The 15407-nt window shown below is 39.4% G+C and overlaps 1 protein-coding gene across 2 annotated transcripts in view; it reads left to right on the top strand.

Annotated features, from left to right (window-relative positions):
• The first annotated feature begins 411 nt into the window (after window positions 1–411).
• Window positions 412–15407, top strand: part of CDH19 (cadherin 19) — a 127151-nt gene continuing 112155 nt past the window's right edge. Inside the window, exon 1 of one of the 2 annotated variants that reach the window (XM_086740565.1) lies at window positions 412–429. The gene's annotated coding sequence lies outside the window, so the exon portion shown is untranslated. Of the gene's footprint in view, window positions 430–9552; window positions 9602–15407 lie in introns of those variants that run through there. The other variant, XM_086740566.1, reaches the window with a different exon arrangement.

The raw sequence follows: 15407 nt of genomic DNA on the forward strand, positions 1-15407 counted from the left end.
CCTAGACACCTTCTGGCAATTAATAAAGTAGGCTTCTAATTTAGACACTCATAAAAAAATGTTAAAACTTACCATGTTACTCATAGTTTAAAATACAAATTCATGTAAATCTTATAAATAGAATGTTTGTTGTTTCCCTAATATTTATTCAAAACCCTTTCCCACTGCAGCTGGGAATGTTGTTTCTAACAACCAAAGACAAGTGTAAAACACTGGGGATGTAGAACAATTGGCATTGTTAAAGGTAACAGGGAGAGCTTTCATCCAAAACATACTACGTATCCCACAGATGCTGGTGTACCTCCCAGTGCTAGTAGTGATAAATGAGGTACAAAATGAATGAATGCTGAGACACAGCCACATGCAGAAAAGGGAAACTAAGAGGAATTCCTTGACAGCAAGAGACAGCTGATTTTGTGAAGAGAGCAGGTAGGGCATTTATTTTTCCATTGCACATCTGTCTTCCTACTCTCTGAACTTTGGGGCTTGTTTTTGACTCCCTCACAGTGCTCTGTTTCAAGAGAATCTTGGTCACAACAGTGGCAAACCCTTGATTTACTTGTGTCTAGGGTGGGGTTATATAGGTACAGATAGTGATCAAGAGCATGTAAAGGTGCTCTTGTAAACATGTCTTTCACTTCTGAGAAATCAATGTGCACCTTCAGAAGGTAGGTTTGATAATCAGAAGGGATCTGGGTTCACTATGCCTTACTGTTATTCCATCATAATAGCTAGCACATTCCTAGTTTCATGTATTTTCCTCAGTTTCAAATTGTCTAAGTTGTCCTAAAGAGCATCTCTGTTTTCTGAAAAGTTGTGTGGGTTTTCCAAATTAACTTGTCTTATATATTGAACTGTGTAAAGAACATTTGCAACAAATTGAAAACACACATAGATTTTACAGATTAATGTCTCAGTCGTTATCTTTCAATTATGAATCTTGGTTTCTTTTGTTCTTCAATACTTGGTTCTGAAACCACCCTCAAACCCTGGCTGAGAAGTTCAGTAGCTTATGTAAGATCTGGAAGATAAAGAACACTGAATTTTGGCTCTGAATTATGTCAGATCGTATTTATGGGGAAACATAAATATTATAGTCTACATTGACTACAGTATGGCATATATTTAATTAGAATAGACATAATTGTCTCAGAAGCGCCAGAGTGTGAAAGCAGGAATCAAAAAGTTTGCAATAGCTTGTACCATGTTCTCATCTATTCCCAGCAAAAATATTAGAGTTTTTAAAGGAAATCATAGACCATTATGAACCCTGCTCTTAGGTTCTGAACCAAACAGTGCAGAACGACTATTAAAGTGTGACTCACTGACGCTGATCCAGGGGTCACTGAGGACATTTTAAAATCACTTCAGTAAAGATTATAGTCAATCCATTTTATCAGAAGTTATAGCCTTCAGTAACCACGAGAATACACAGATTCCAAAAGCTTCAAAAATAGCTTGTTTTAACATTCTTGCTGTTGATACTAAAGTGTTTTTCTTTTAAAAAACCCCATGTTTATATTTATGCAATTGCTAATAACTATTTCAGAATTTTTTGATGAAAGTTTTTTTTTTTGGAAAAAAGCTTTGTTGAAAGCAATATGAATAGAAGGAGAAATCTAAGTGTTCATGTATTTCTTTGTCTTAAACATGAAGGAAAGAAAATAATTCTGTATTATTAAAGTATTGTGCTTTAATATTTTCAAGTTTTAGTTGTTTATTCAAGTTTTATTTGAAGTGATCTTCTATTTGAGACTTTATTTCATTTTAAGGAAAAAGAAGTACAAATTTTAAAATTAATTACTAATTGAACAGATAAAAGATGTTAGAGATTACCAACTCATTATTTCTTTTGAATTTTTACTTCCATAGAATTCAGGATACTTATGAGCCAAGGAAAAAATATATATGTAATTTAAAATGATTTACAGCTGAGAATAGAAAATTGAATAAATAAATCAAGATTTTTCCTATTTATTTTCATAGACTTTCTTTATTTCTCAGTTCATAATATAAACACGGTAAATTTTACAAGTTATGTTATGTCTCCCACGATCATTATCACTACATTAGTTTAAAAAGAGATTTGGTAGGTAGAGACTTGTCAGAAAGTAGTTTAGCTGGTCACTAGAGGAAAAATAGTAATCACCAGAAGACAGTATATTCTTCACAATTAGTTCTAGAGCTTAAAATTATTCAATGGCCAAGGTAGCCTTATTTTGAGCAACAAAATCAATTAACTCAGTTTATCATTGATCCACCTGATCAAGGAAAGATGTGATATAAGAGCAGACTATGGTACTCAATAATTCATGCATTTTCTTTCAGTCCTGAGAAGCTGCAAATAGAAGTGTAACTCATCTGTTCAATTTCTATCAATAATTATAGGCCTCTATGCAAAATTTCACACTAGTTTTATCATAATTGACAGTTTTGCTCTTCTAACTCTTGTTGAGAGTAAGAGGAGGGTTAAGTACTTATACATTCACTCCTTCAGTAGTAGTAAGGGTGACTAACCAAGTAAAGGCTTAAACATTCTGATTTTGGGTCATTACATGGTAGACAGCCTGGTTCAATTACCTCTCCTATCCTGGCCTGCTGCAGGAAGGGTTATGTTTTGTAATGTAAAAGGTAGGAGTAAAACATCCTCTTAGTTCTTTTCCCCAGGAAAAGATTATGAAGGCAACTGGGAAGAGTCATCAGTATCCATGCCTGCTCTTTCACTTCCCTACCGTAGAATCACATTTTTATCCTTGCATCACACAGGGCTTAGAGGTTTGCAGAATTTTGTAAGTCTGGGATTAATTTGACTCTTTCCTTCCACAATGGTGGTAAAAAGTCCATCTCACCATAGTAATTTTTTATTATATCCTAAAGAGAATTAAGCAGCAACAACAGGTCAAAGTTTTATGGTCTCTGTGAAGGAGGAAGTATTTCTATGCAGAAAACTGTGAGGTGGGGAGGGCTGTTTGTATATTTTCCTACAGACTATGCTATGAAATTGCAAATCTCACAGAATAAGCAACAAAAAATTGTGATTCACAATCTAATAGCTGTTTTTCTGCAGCTTGCATCCAGTGTTATCCCTTCCATGGAAGCAAAATCTGTTGCATTTTCCATTGTAAATGAGGCTTTCTTCACAGTACCTGCCTAGCTGTGCTTAGTCTTCAGTTGGATTACTCAACTTACTTACGAGATACATACCACAAAGATTCATTTTTTTTCCTCCCCTTCAGTGATATAAAGAAAGACTCACATTTCCTCTTCATCACTTTGTTAAAGTATAGGATGGCCCAGTTGCACATCTGTGAAGCTTATCTGTTTAGAAACTTTAGTATATTACAGTACACAAAAAAAATTGTACAACAGATCCTACAAGGACGTTTATGAACAACACATTGAGCAACAGTGCACACAGTGGATAGGATATAATCCCACTCTTCCTAGGGAAGTGAAATACAGCCATCAACAGAGTTCATTCTGATGCTTGTGTATTGTCGTAGTTCAGCCCCGATCAGGACCAGACTACGCAGTCTCTCTCTCACTCCCCCCACCCTCCGAGAGAACAGGGAGAGAAAATATAAGAAAAACAGCTCGAGGTTTGAGATAAGGACAGGGAGAAATCCTTAAAGTTACTGTCACGGGCAAAACAGACTCGACTTGGGGAAAACCATTTATTACTACAAATAGCAGGATAATGACACAGAGAACAAGATAACCTCCATCCACCCCTCCCTCTTCCCAAGCTTAACATTATCTCTACTACCTTCCCCCCACCCCGAGCAGCACAGCGGGGGGAAGAGGGAATGGGGGTTGCAGTCAGTTCATCATACGTTGTTTTATGCCGCTGCTTCATGGTCGGGGGAAGAACTCCTCACATTCCTCCCCTGCTCCATCGTGGGGTCCCTCCCACGGGCCACAGTCCTTCGTGGAACTGCTCCGGCGTGGGTCATCTCTTCCACGGGTGCAGTCCCTCTAGAACAGCTGTCCCAGCGGGCCCTCCACGGGCCACAGCTGCCTTCAGGCATCCACCTCCCCCGGTACGGGGTCCTTCACAGGCTCCAAGTGGATCTCTGCTCCTCCGTGGACCTCCATGGGCTGCAGGGGGACAACCTGCTCCACAATGGTCGTCACCACAGGCTGCAGGGGAATCTTGGCCAGGAGCCGCATTACTCCTCCCCCTCCTTCTGAACTGACCTTGGCGTCTGCAGCCGTTCCTCACAACAGGCTGGTAGATGTCTCTCAGGATCTTTTTTACATCTTATTCACTTCTAATCTCCTTTCCACTTCTTGCAGTCCGGCTGGACCGAGTTGGGCCCAGTTAGCCGCCTGGCGAGAGGCCAGAGGGTGAGGCCTGCAAGGCCCATGAGGCCTGCGCCTCCCCCTCTGTGCCTCTGCCCCCGCTCAGCTTCTTCACATCTTCTCTCCTCTTTTTTTTTTTTCTGTTTTCCCCTTCTTAAATACGTTATCGCAGAGGCGTTATCACGGAACATTCTGCTACCAACTGGCCTGGCTTTGGCCAGCAGTGGGTCCGCCCTAGGTCTGGCCAAGTCCCCTGAACAAAGGGGAGCGACTTCTAGCAGTTTCCTACAGAAGCTACCACCTTAGGCCCCCCCCTACTAAACAAAACCACGACATGTATACAAATCTGAATGCTTCATCTGTTTCCTTCTGGAAACCTTTTCAGAATCTCAGTTTCAAAGGTGCTCTTGGTTTGGGCGATCTCTGCTACCCTGGACTAAGAAATTGTCTCATCATGATTTAATTTGTCACATGCCACTTGCTTACCAAAATCAGGGACGAGAACAGTCTTGAGGATACTTATATACACCTATTTCAGTAATGAAAAGAGGTTTCTCATACTCCTGGTGTCCCAAATATGAAATGAATAACCAAAAGCAGTGAGAGATGGAGTTCATGACAACATTCATGAAGTTATTATTAAAGCTGTTGAAAATCCAGTCACAAAAGCTAACTGATTTATTATTTCTGCATTAAATGCTTTTTTTTTTTTAATTTTACTCCTTCTTTTAAAAACTTAGCACCAAAGAACCATAGAATATGTAGTTGAAAGCATGAAAGAGTCTTGCAGAAGGAGGAAAAAGTGGAGGAAAAAAAGTTGGAGCATTGTCGTGGTTTTGTTAGTAAGGGGGGGCCTAAGGTGGTAGCTTCTGTAGGAAACTGCTAGAAGTCGCTCCCCTTTGTTCAGGGGACTTGGCCAGGCCTAGGGCGGACCCACTGCTGGCCAAGGCCGAGCCAATTGGTAGCAGAATGTCTCGTGATAACGCCTCTGCGATAACGTATTTAAGAATGGGAAAACAGAAAAAAAAGAAGAGAGAGAAGAGAAGATGTGAAGAAGCTGAGCGGGGGCAGAGGCGCAGAGGGGGAGGCGCAGGCCTCATGGGCCTTGCAGGCCTCACCCTCTGGCCTCTCGCCAGGCAGCCGACTGGGCCCGACTCGGTCCAGCCCGGCTGCAAGAAGTGGAGAGGAGATGAGAAGTGAATGAGATGCAAAAAAAGATCCTGAGAGACATCTACCAGCCTGTTGTGAGGAACGGCTGCAGACGCCAAGGTCAGTTCAGAAGGAGGGGGAGGAGTAATGCGGCTCCTGGCCAAGATTCCCCTGCAGCCTGTGGTGAAGACCATGGTGGAGCAGGTTGTCCCTCTGCAGCCCATGGAGGTCCACGGAGGAGCAGAGATCCACTTGGAGCCCGTGAAGGACCCCGCACCGGGGGAGGTGGATGCCTGAAGGCAGCTGTGGCCCGTGGAGGGCCCGCTGGGACAGCTGTTCTGGAGAGACTGAACTCCGTGGAAGAGATGACCCACGCCGGAGCAGTTCCACGAAGGACTGTGGCCCGTGGGAGGGACCCCACAATGGAGCAGGGGAGGAATGTGAGGAGTTCTTCCCCCAACCATGAAGCAGCGGCATAAAACAACATATGATGAACTGACTGCAACCCCCATTCCCTCTTCCCCCCTGTGCCGCTCGGGGGGGAAGGTAGTAGAGATAATGTTAAGCTTGGGAAGAGGGAGGGGTGGATGGAGGTTATCTTGTTCTCTGTCTCATTATCCTGCTGTTTTTAGTAATAAATGAATAGTTTTCCCCAAGTCGAGTCTGTTTTGCCCGTGACGGTAACTTTAAGGATTTCTCCCTGTCCTTATCTCAAACCTTGAGCCGTTTTTCCTTATATTTTCTCTCCCTATTCTCTTGGAGTGTGGGGGGAGTGAGAGAGAGACTGCGTAGTCTGGTCCGATCGGGGCTGAACTACGACAAGCATTTAGAACTGGTTATCAATATAGTTTTATGCATGTGAAGCACAGTGATCTTTATGGCAAAAGAAGCACTGAGCTGCAGTAAAATAATGTTGATGACATGGCCATTTATTATCTGATTTCCCAAGGTTCTTGTGGTAGACTCACTGGAATCTTAAAATGAATTCCTCCTATTTCAGATAAAATTGAGAGGAAGAGCAGGCAGGAAATAACAAAAATAAGTTAGAAAACCACAGATGCAATAAACAATTATGAGGCTGATATTAATCTTTAAATTGTACAATGCATTTCAAGAAATCGTGGCAGTCTGGTGAGGTCCCCGATGACTGGAAGAGAGGGAAAATAACCACAATTTTTAAAAAGGGGAATAAGGAAGACCCGGGTAACTACAGGCCGGTCAGCCTCACCTCTGTGCCTGGCAAGGTCATGGAGCAGATTCTCCTGGAAACCATGCTAAGGCACATGGAGAGCAAGGAGGTGGTTGGTGACAGCCAACATGGCTTCACCAAGGGCAGATCATGCTTGACCGATTTGGTGGACTTCTATGACGGGGTAACAGCATCGGTGGACAAGGGACGAGCAATAGATATCATCTACCTGGACTTGTGCAAGGCATTTGAAACTGTCCCGCACGACATCCTTCTCTCTAAACTAGAGAGACGTGGGTTTGATGGACGGACCACTCGGTGGATAAGGAGTTGGCTGGATGGCCACACTTAGAGAGTGGTGGTAAACGGCTCAATGTCCATGTGGAGACCGGTCACGAGAGGTGTCCCTCAGGGGTCCGTGTTGGGCCCAGCCCTGTTCAACATCTTTGTCGGTGACATGGACAGTGGGATAGACGGCACCCTCAGCAAGTTCGCCGATGACACCAAGTTGTGTGGTGCTGTTGACATGCTGGAAGGGAGGGATGCCATCCAGAGGGACCTTGACAGGCTGGAGAGGTGGGCCCATGCCAACCTCAGGAAGTTGAGCCAGGCCAAGTGCAAGGTCCTGCACCTGGGTCATGGAAATCCCAGGAACAAATACAGGCTCGGTGGGGAATGGATTGAGAGCAGCCCTGAGGAGAAGGACTTGGGAGTGCTGGTGGACGAGAAGCTCAACATGAGCCAGCAATGCGCCCTTGTGGCCCAGAAGGCCAACCGCATCCTGGGTTGCATCAAGAGAAGCGTGGCCAGCAGGTCGAGGGAGGTGATTCTGCCCCTCTACTCTGCCCTGGTGAGACCCCACCTGGAGTACTGTGTCCAGTTCTGGAGTCCCCAGCACAAGAAGGACATGGACCAGTTGGAGAAGGTCCAGAGGAGGGCCACGAAGATGATAAAAGGGCTGGAGCACCTCTCTTATGAGGACAGGCTGAGAGAGTTGGGGCTGTTCAGCCTGGAGAAGAGGAGGCTCCGGGGAGACCTGATAGCGGTCTTCCAGTACCTCAAGGGGGCCTATAAGAAAGATGGGGAGAGACTGTTCAGTAGGGCCTGTTGTGATAGGACAAGGATTAATGGTTTTAAAATAGAGGGAGGTAGATTTAGATTGGATATTAGGAAAAAATTTTTTACAATTCAAGTTGTAGAACACTGGAACAGGTTGCTCAGAGAGGTGGTGGATGCTCCATCCCTGGAAACATTCAAGGCCAGGTTGGATGAGGCTCTGAGCAACCTGATCTAGTTGGGGAAGTCCCTGCTCCTTGCAGGGGGGTTGGACTAGATGACTTTTGAAGGTCCCTTCCAACCCTAACCATTCTATGATTCTACGATTCTATGATTCAAGTTAGTTGTATTTAATAGATTTTATTCTACTTCGAATGTTTCAGAATGTTGGTGACTTTTTACAGTAAGGATAACCAATATTATTTCGTATATGTGCATGTACATAAACATATGTATACATAACAATAAAATATGTTTTATGAACTTGGGCTGATCATAAGTAGAAGTTCATAAATTGGACTGAGAACAGTAATTGGAAGATATGGTCAGATCAAAAGTATACATACAGTGTATGAATTAGTATACAACTACTAAAATTAAGAAATATTTTTTTTTCCACACTGTAGAAAATATTTTTCATATACTTTTTGGATGATAACTTTTATAGTAAAATAATACATTGATCTAATAACTTTAATATTTAATATCTGTTTTTTATGACTGTATGAAAAACAGAGTTTTGACATCACTGCTGTGGTGTAAACAAAGTCAAAGTCAACATAGTTCTACTTCAAATTTTATTGGATTCCTATATTCAGTATTTATTCTTCGTTAATTGGTATTATCTTAATTCTTGAAGACAATAAGAAATTTTGGTGAATTTAAAAATCAGGCTTTCACACCTGTCCCTAACCCGTTAATAAAAGTGACTGAAGAAAGGATACGAGTTCAAATTTGAAAATTCTGTCTCCATGTCAGATTCATGTGCTTGGGTATAGTGGATAATATGATGCCTATAAGAATCTCCCTGTTGTCAGGCATTGATTACAGAAAAATAACTTTATATTCACAGATATAAAGTAAGAAGGCACTGCAACACCAAATGAATGTTTTAAAGAAGAATCTACAACGCTTCTTATAGACACAGATATCTGTAGGTTTAGTATCCAAAAAAAAGAAGAAAAAAGTCTATCACATCAATACCATAAATGTAATGGACCAATTACTCTTGATTTCCCCTAAGGAATCTCAAGGATGATTTTTGTTGCAGATCGCTAAACTTCAGTCTTGATCTTCAGCTTAAAAGAAGATATGTAATACGTCAGGAACATAATCTTGTTATGGAAAGAGCTTTATGTCCTCTGGCACGTGTGAATTTGCCTAAAATCAAAAGTAAAAACAACCTGGAAGGTGGGATTGCCTGTGATGAGCCACTGCTAACATTGATAGCTACTTTAATTTCTCACTCTTGATGAAATATTTTATCTAGTGTTGCCTGAGCATAAGAACTCCCTCAAAACTAAACGAATTTCATTTACAGTTAACTGAGAATGATATTGAGAAAAAAGTAAAGTAAAGCTGGAAAGTCTAGTTGGCAGCGTTTCACCACTACTTATCAAGACTTTTTGCTATGATGCCACCAGATAGGTGCACAAGCAAGGACTGGGTTGGAGTTTCAAACATTTGCTTTGAGAGAAGCACCTCTGTGTATCTGAGACAATCAGAGGACTATGCACATGTTTTTAGGTGATAATTTTATGGAAGTCTGTATTGTAACCAAGTTCTGAGAGCAGAACATGTAATTATTATTTATCTATTTTTCTCTAGATACATTGAACATTGGATAAAGTACCTAAACCAGCAAGCTCTCAGTGATAGCTACATAGGCCTCATAAGCAGAAACAGGTAGCTGTTTCCCAGGAATCTCAATGCTGTGAAAACTGAAGTCCTGCAAAGCCATACATCTTACATTTAATTTTGATGGATCTGTGTGACCCATATCACAGTATGTGATACAAATAACCATGAGCTGCAGTGGTTATTTCTACTAATATTATAACTGATCCTAATTCATAGCTTGTTTGACTCAGAATTTTTATAAATGTTGAGGAAACAGAACAACTATGATCAGCACTTGAACAAGCAGAAGATAAATATTTGCTTCATTGAAAACTTTGTTCAAATTTTGAAAAAAAAAGGCATAGTTTATTATAGGAGTCAAAACAAAATAACTGTACTGTGGTTTTAATTTAGTGTCATTTTACTTACTTATTATACATTTTTTTCTTTTTTCTTTGCTTAGAATAGGAAGTCCTGAAATGTCAGCATATAAAATGAGTATGGTTGTATACACCTATTTTGTCTAAGTGAAAGAAACAAAATAATTTCCATATCTAATATTCCTAAGCTTCCCATAGCATAATTTCAATTACATAAAAAGGACATTTTATTTACTAAGTTTGCTTTGACATTTGAGTTCAGTTACTGCTACAGCAGAAGACAAGCTGATTAGGTCATATGCATCATCTAAATGGAATTCTAAGTAATGTCATAATTCAGTGGGCCATTGAGAACAGAAAAGTGATTGTATCTCATCAAAACAGGCTTTATAATCAAGTAAATAATACTTGGAATGCATCATTAGTCTGTGCAGATAAAAGGTCTGATTGGCTGATATTTAGATAAGGAATATGGTCTTTATATTTGAAAAGGATACTTAAGGGTTAAAAAAAGAAGAAAATACAAAGAAGGAGGAGAAAAACACCTCTAAGGTGAATACATATTTACAGACAAATGTCTTCATATTAGATTGATTTGACACCAGCTTTAAGTATTCTGTGATACAACCAATTATAAAATTATTTTCAGTAATAAATTCATTTTTTATTTATTATTATCATACCTGGAAACATTCAAGGACAGGTTGGACTGGGCTTTGAGCAACCTGATCTTGTTGAAGATGTCCCTGCTCCTTGCAGGAGAGTTGGACTAGATGACCTTTAAAGGTCCCTTCCAACCCAAACTATTCTATGATTCTATGGTTCTATGATTCTAATTTCATTTATAGGCATTACATTTGGTTTAATCTGATGGAGACAGTGCACTGGGTACCTTTGACATGTATTTGAAAATTAAAACAAAAAAGGAAAAAACCACAAACACAAAAACCAAAAAAAACCACAACAAAAAGAAAACCAAAATCCCCCAGTCCCCCTAGATTTTGCTCGAACTCTGAGCAATTTTCTCCTTATCTAGTTTAATTAATTTAGTAAGACTTACAGCTGTGAATATTCCACATACTAAATATCTTGTCCAGTCAATAACACACCTCAGCAGATTTTGACTATTGTTTCTATAGTGGATTACATGTTTTCTGATGTAGAAATGTTCAAGACGTCCATATTTCAAGAGGAACAGTAGAGCTCACTATTCAAACTAGATTTAAACAAACTTCTACAGGGACAGAAATTTTTAACTTTGTCTGCCTGAAGCACTTGACATTCAATCAAATGGCTCAAGTTAGTTCAAACTGTAAAATACACTTTCATTTGAAATGTATACCAGCACTGAATATGTGTTGAATCTGTTGCGTATTAAGTTAGCCTTTGTCAGCAGAACATTGCAGGGATTTAAATGTGTGTTAACAAATTGCCTTCATTCAGAACAGCATCTTGACCAGAATCTCCTGAGTTATAAAATTCAGCCTGATCAAAAAATGAAAGGAGAGTGACAGGCTAGGTTAGACTCTGTCTGAATTATAATGTCTTCATTTTCAGTACAACTGGCAAGAGTTTTAAGAAACTGGAGAATATCTTTTATTGAATGAAATATGAAATAATCCTGAGAATAATACTGTATTTAACCTCTATACTGTAAAGAATATATATATATATATATATATATATAAAGAACAGAGCCAAAGAAGAGAGGGAGTTCAGTCCTGTAAGGTACTGAGTACTCTGGATGTGTTCCAGCAAAGCACTCAACTATGAGTTTAAATTTAGGTACGTGGATCATGCCACTAACTTCAGTAGGATTATGCTTAAGGATAAACTAACCTTAAATGCTTTGCTGGATCACAGCCACTGTGCTCAGCTGTGGGTGAATGCAAATTCAACCTGAGAGGAGCGTTCTCCTCTCTGTTTCCAGAAAGAGCTCCCAAACTATGTATAAAGTTCCTTTCAGGAAGGAGAGTTCACTTGATTTCCAGACTAAATAGGATCAGAAGGGTGGGATGATGTATCAAACCTTGAGATGCTCATGTTCAGACAAACCAAAAACAAACAGACAATGCTCTCTGACTTTCCCAGGTTCAGATATTAATTTATTCATTTTACAATGTCTAAAACCGGACAGGGATATAGATAAAGCGGAAGAAATAAAGTGAAAGAGTAGAGACACATGCAATCAGCGTTCCTTGTTTTCCTTTTGTTAAATTTCTCTCTTGATTTTAGCTGTGGCCTCTGTTACTTCTGCAACTGAAAAGAACAAGATGTCTCTAAGTTTAAGAGTGCGTGAATACCCTCACAGAATACTTGTCAATTGAAACCAGACGATACAGTATATAATTAGACATGTTATGTTCTTAGGGGCCTGCTGCTGTTCCAGCTGAAAACAACAGGAAAGTGAGCTTAGGGAACAAAGAATTTTCAAAAAAAGAAAAAGTAATGCTGTGCTTTTTTTTTTGGGATTATATATTAAGATTACTAACTTTGCCATTTGGTAAGCAAGTTTTGAGCTTTCCTTGGCTCCCATCAGTGGACAGAGGATCTAGTTAGAGCACTGGACCTTGCTGAAGGAAGACAGAGAAACCGTACTCGTCTTTCAAAAAGTGAAGGAAGTGAGAAGAGAAAGAACAAATTATGTGTACATTTCCACCACTCACCTATTCTTGATAAGCAACAAGAAAGGTTTTGCACCAATTTTTCTCCTCTTGTTTATTATTTTTAGACCAAGTTGCCAACGCATTGGCCTATTATCAAACCTGCAAGATTGTCTTCAAACAGTAGCTGTCACAACAACTACACACAGATGGTAAAAATGGGCTGTACAGCACTGTTTTACCAGGGTGATGATATGACTTGAACAAACATGCAACAGTTGTTATATCCTAGACATCTTGACTGCTCAAATGAAAATCAAGATCCATTAAGCATCCTTTAAAAAGAAGAAGAGAAAATAGCCCCTAAAATAGCATACAAAAATCTAGGACTGCCTCAGCAAAACTTGGCCACATGTGGCTTTCTCAAAGGCTTGAATCTTATTTTAAACTAATACACAATACACACAATAGGGCTCCATTTCAAGGGAAATAATTAAAGACAGCATTGCACTTCCTAGCTAACAGCTCTCATCGAAGCAATGGGCAGCTCTGGCAAATGTCTGCCACAGTGCACCCTGCAGTACTATCAAATCAAACTGATAAAGAATTCTATCAGAGGCTGGTGAACATGAGACACTTTTGAAATACAAAGTACCCAAGCAGCTCAGCATGTGTACTTTTTTTTTCCTCCCCCTTAGGTTTATCTTATTCCCACAATTCAGCTTCTCACCTTTTCATCATATCCATCAATCTCTTCCTTGTTGAGAAACAACTGTGTCCTAGGAATCTCTTGAACTCATTTATACTCTTTCCTTTATTCTCATTTCCTTGAACCTTGTTCTATGGCTTTATTATCTTTTATATGAGCCATGCTCTGATTTTCTATTTACTTCTAGATCCTTAATGCTATAAAACGTTCTTCATATTCTAAATCTGTCACCAGCATGTATCAGTTCCTTTCATAAACTGTAAAGCTCAAATTTGCTTCGCCTCTTGAAATTCAAAGAACAGTCTGTAGTCATCCAGACACATTTTGTGTTTTCATTGAATATTTATAGCAATATTTTAAAGTGGGAACATGTTTTCTCAACTATATTCCCATAGATCTACCTTTCTAACTACATAACCAAGTCAGTTAAAACCATAAACAGTAAACTGCCTGATATCTGGTTCTCATTCTACACAGATTTTTGTCCTTCAACTTATGAAGCAAATAGAAAAAAAGGATACTAGTTGTATGCAACATAGGAACTCATTACCTTGTCTTTTGAAATGCATTTGCAGAATAAACTATGCTTTAAATATACTAGAATTAAAAAAAAAAAAAATTACTGAAAATTCCACTTAGCTCCAATATGTGGAAAAAAATTAATCTGTAGGTTATTGATCACTGTCTAACTCAGATCAAGAGATACACTTTTCAAAGTCCAGTATCTCTTCCATAGCATGTGTAAAATGACTACAGTGATTGTAACAGCTTATTTCCTGGGAGGCAAGTTTCTATCAGGAAATCCATCATCAGAACTAAAATTCTTTGAGAACTTCATCGAAGCAACTGAGAATTAAACGCATTCAGAAAACAAATTTTCTTCTGGAGTAAGTCTTAAATCTGCATTAAGGCATTTTGGTGAAGGCCTTTACTGATATTTGGCTATTGCAATGCATTGCTGAGGTCCACAGCAGCTGGTACAGTTTAAGGCAATCTCAAGATTAGTCCTTCATCCAAGCTCTTAGTTTGTTTTCACAATGATGTTAACTAAAGTTTTCAACACTTAAGCGAACTGCTTTGTAGAATGACTACACAGAGTGATCACAACAGCAGCACACAACAACTGAGCTCTTGATTTTGAACCCAGGACATCACATGGGCCAGCTAGCTCAAACTGAAGGTGCTCATGAACTATAGTGAGAAGTCTCCAGCTGTGAATATGCATGAAGTTAAGAACAAAGTGGAAGTTAAAGCCTGAGTTCACACTTCAGTAGAAAAAGAAACACTCAGATTTTCTTCTGTTTATCTTTTAGAGTCACAAGGGAAATGAACAAAACAAGTCTAACATGGAGAAGTAATTTTAGGCAGAGAAAAACAGATTTCTTGTATTTTATTGGTGTATTAATATGTTCGCTACAGGCTTCTGTCTGTGTCAGTCTTGTTGAATTAGGTGTCCATTACTGCAGTGCAGTTCCTCTAACCCCAGTAGCACATTTAAAATAAAACTGAGTTCTCAAGAAAACTAGCAAATGTGATTCATTTTGGGAGGCAGTGGAGGTATTTAAGTTCTGTTGTTTGTAATTAGTGACTAAACATAAGCACAATTCAGATGTCCTTCTGTTGGTCAATAAGTGTTTTAAAAATTTGGAAATGGGAATTTACATAGTAAATAAGATATATTATTCTGTGCTTATTTAACCAAAATTATCTTGTGTTAAAAACTGAAAGTGAGAGAAAAAACAGTCATTAGCTATGACATAAAAAAAGAGTTAATCCCTCCTCTGCACGCAGCTCAACAAATGCAGACAACAGATACAACCTAACCGCTCCCACTTCATACTTGCTGTCACCTCTGTGCAGCAATTCCACTTCTCTTGTATCTGCTATGACATGTCTACTCTTGAAGGCAAATGAACATCAGAGTCTGTGAAAGCAAGGAGTCAACAAACCCGTTCGACTTACCATAACAGCACAACATTACTTGCTTCTCATGTATTTCTTTTTTCTGCCAGATTTAGTTTATTGATTTGATTTACTACACAGACAATGCTTGAGATGGTTCAAGGTTGGGAAGTGTTACACAGGGAGAAACTTGGAAGCAGCAGAGGTAGGGGAGTAGGATATTGCTGTCTCAGTTTTGGAGGCAGCAAGGTATTGAGTCACCTCAATTTTTTGTATAA

This window comes from Chlamydotis macqueenii, chromosome 2 (assembly GCF_036417535.1).
Source record: "Chlamydotis macqueenii isolate bChlMac1 chromosome 2, bChlMac1.mat, whole genome shotgun sequence".
NCBI classification, from domain to species: domain Eukaryota; kingdom Metazoa; phylum Chordata; class Aves; order Otidiformes; family Otididae; genus Chlamydotis; species Chlamydotis macqueenii.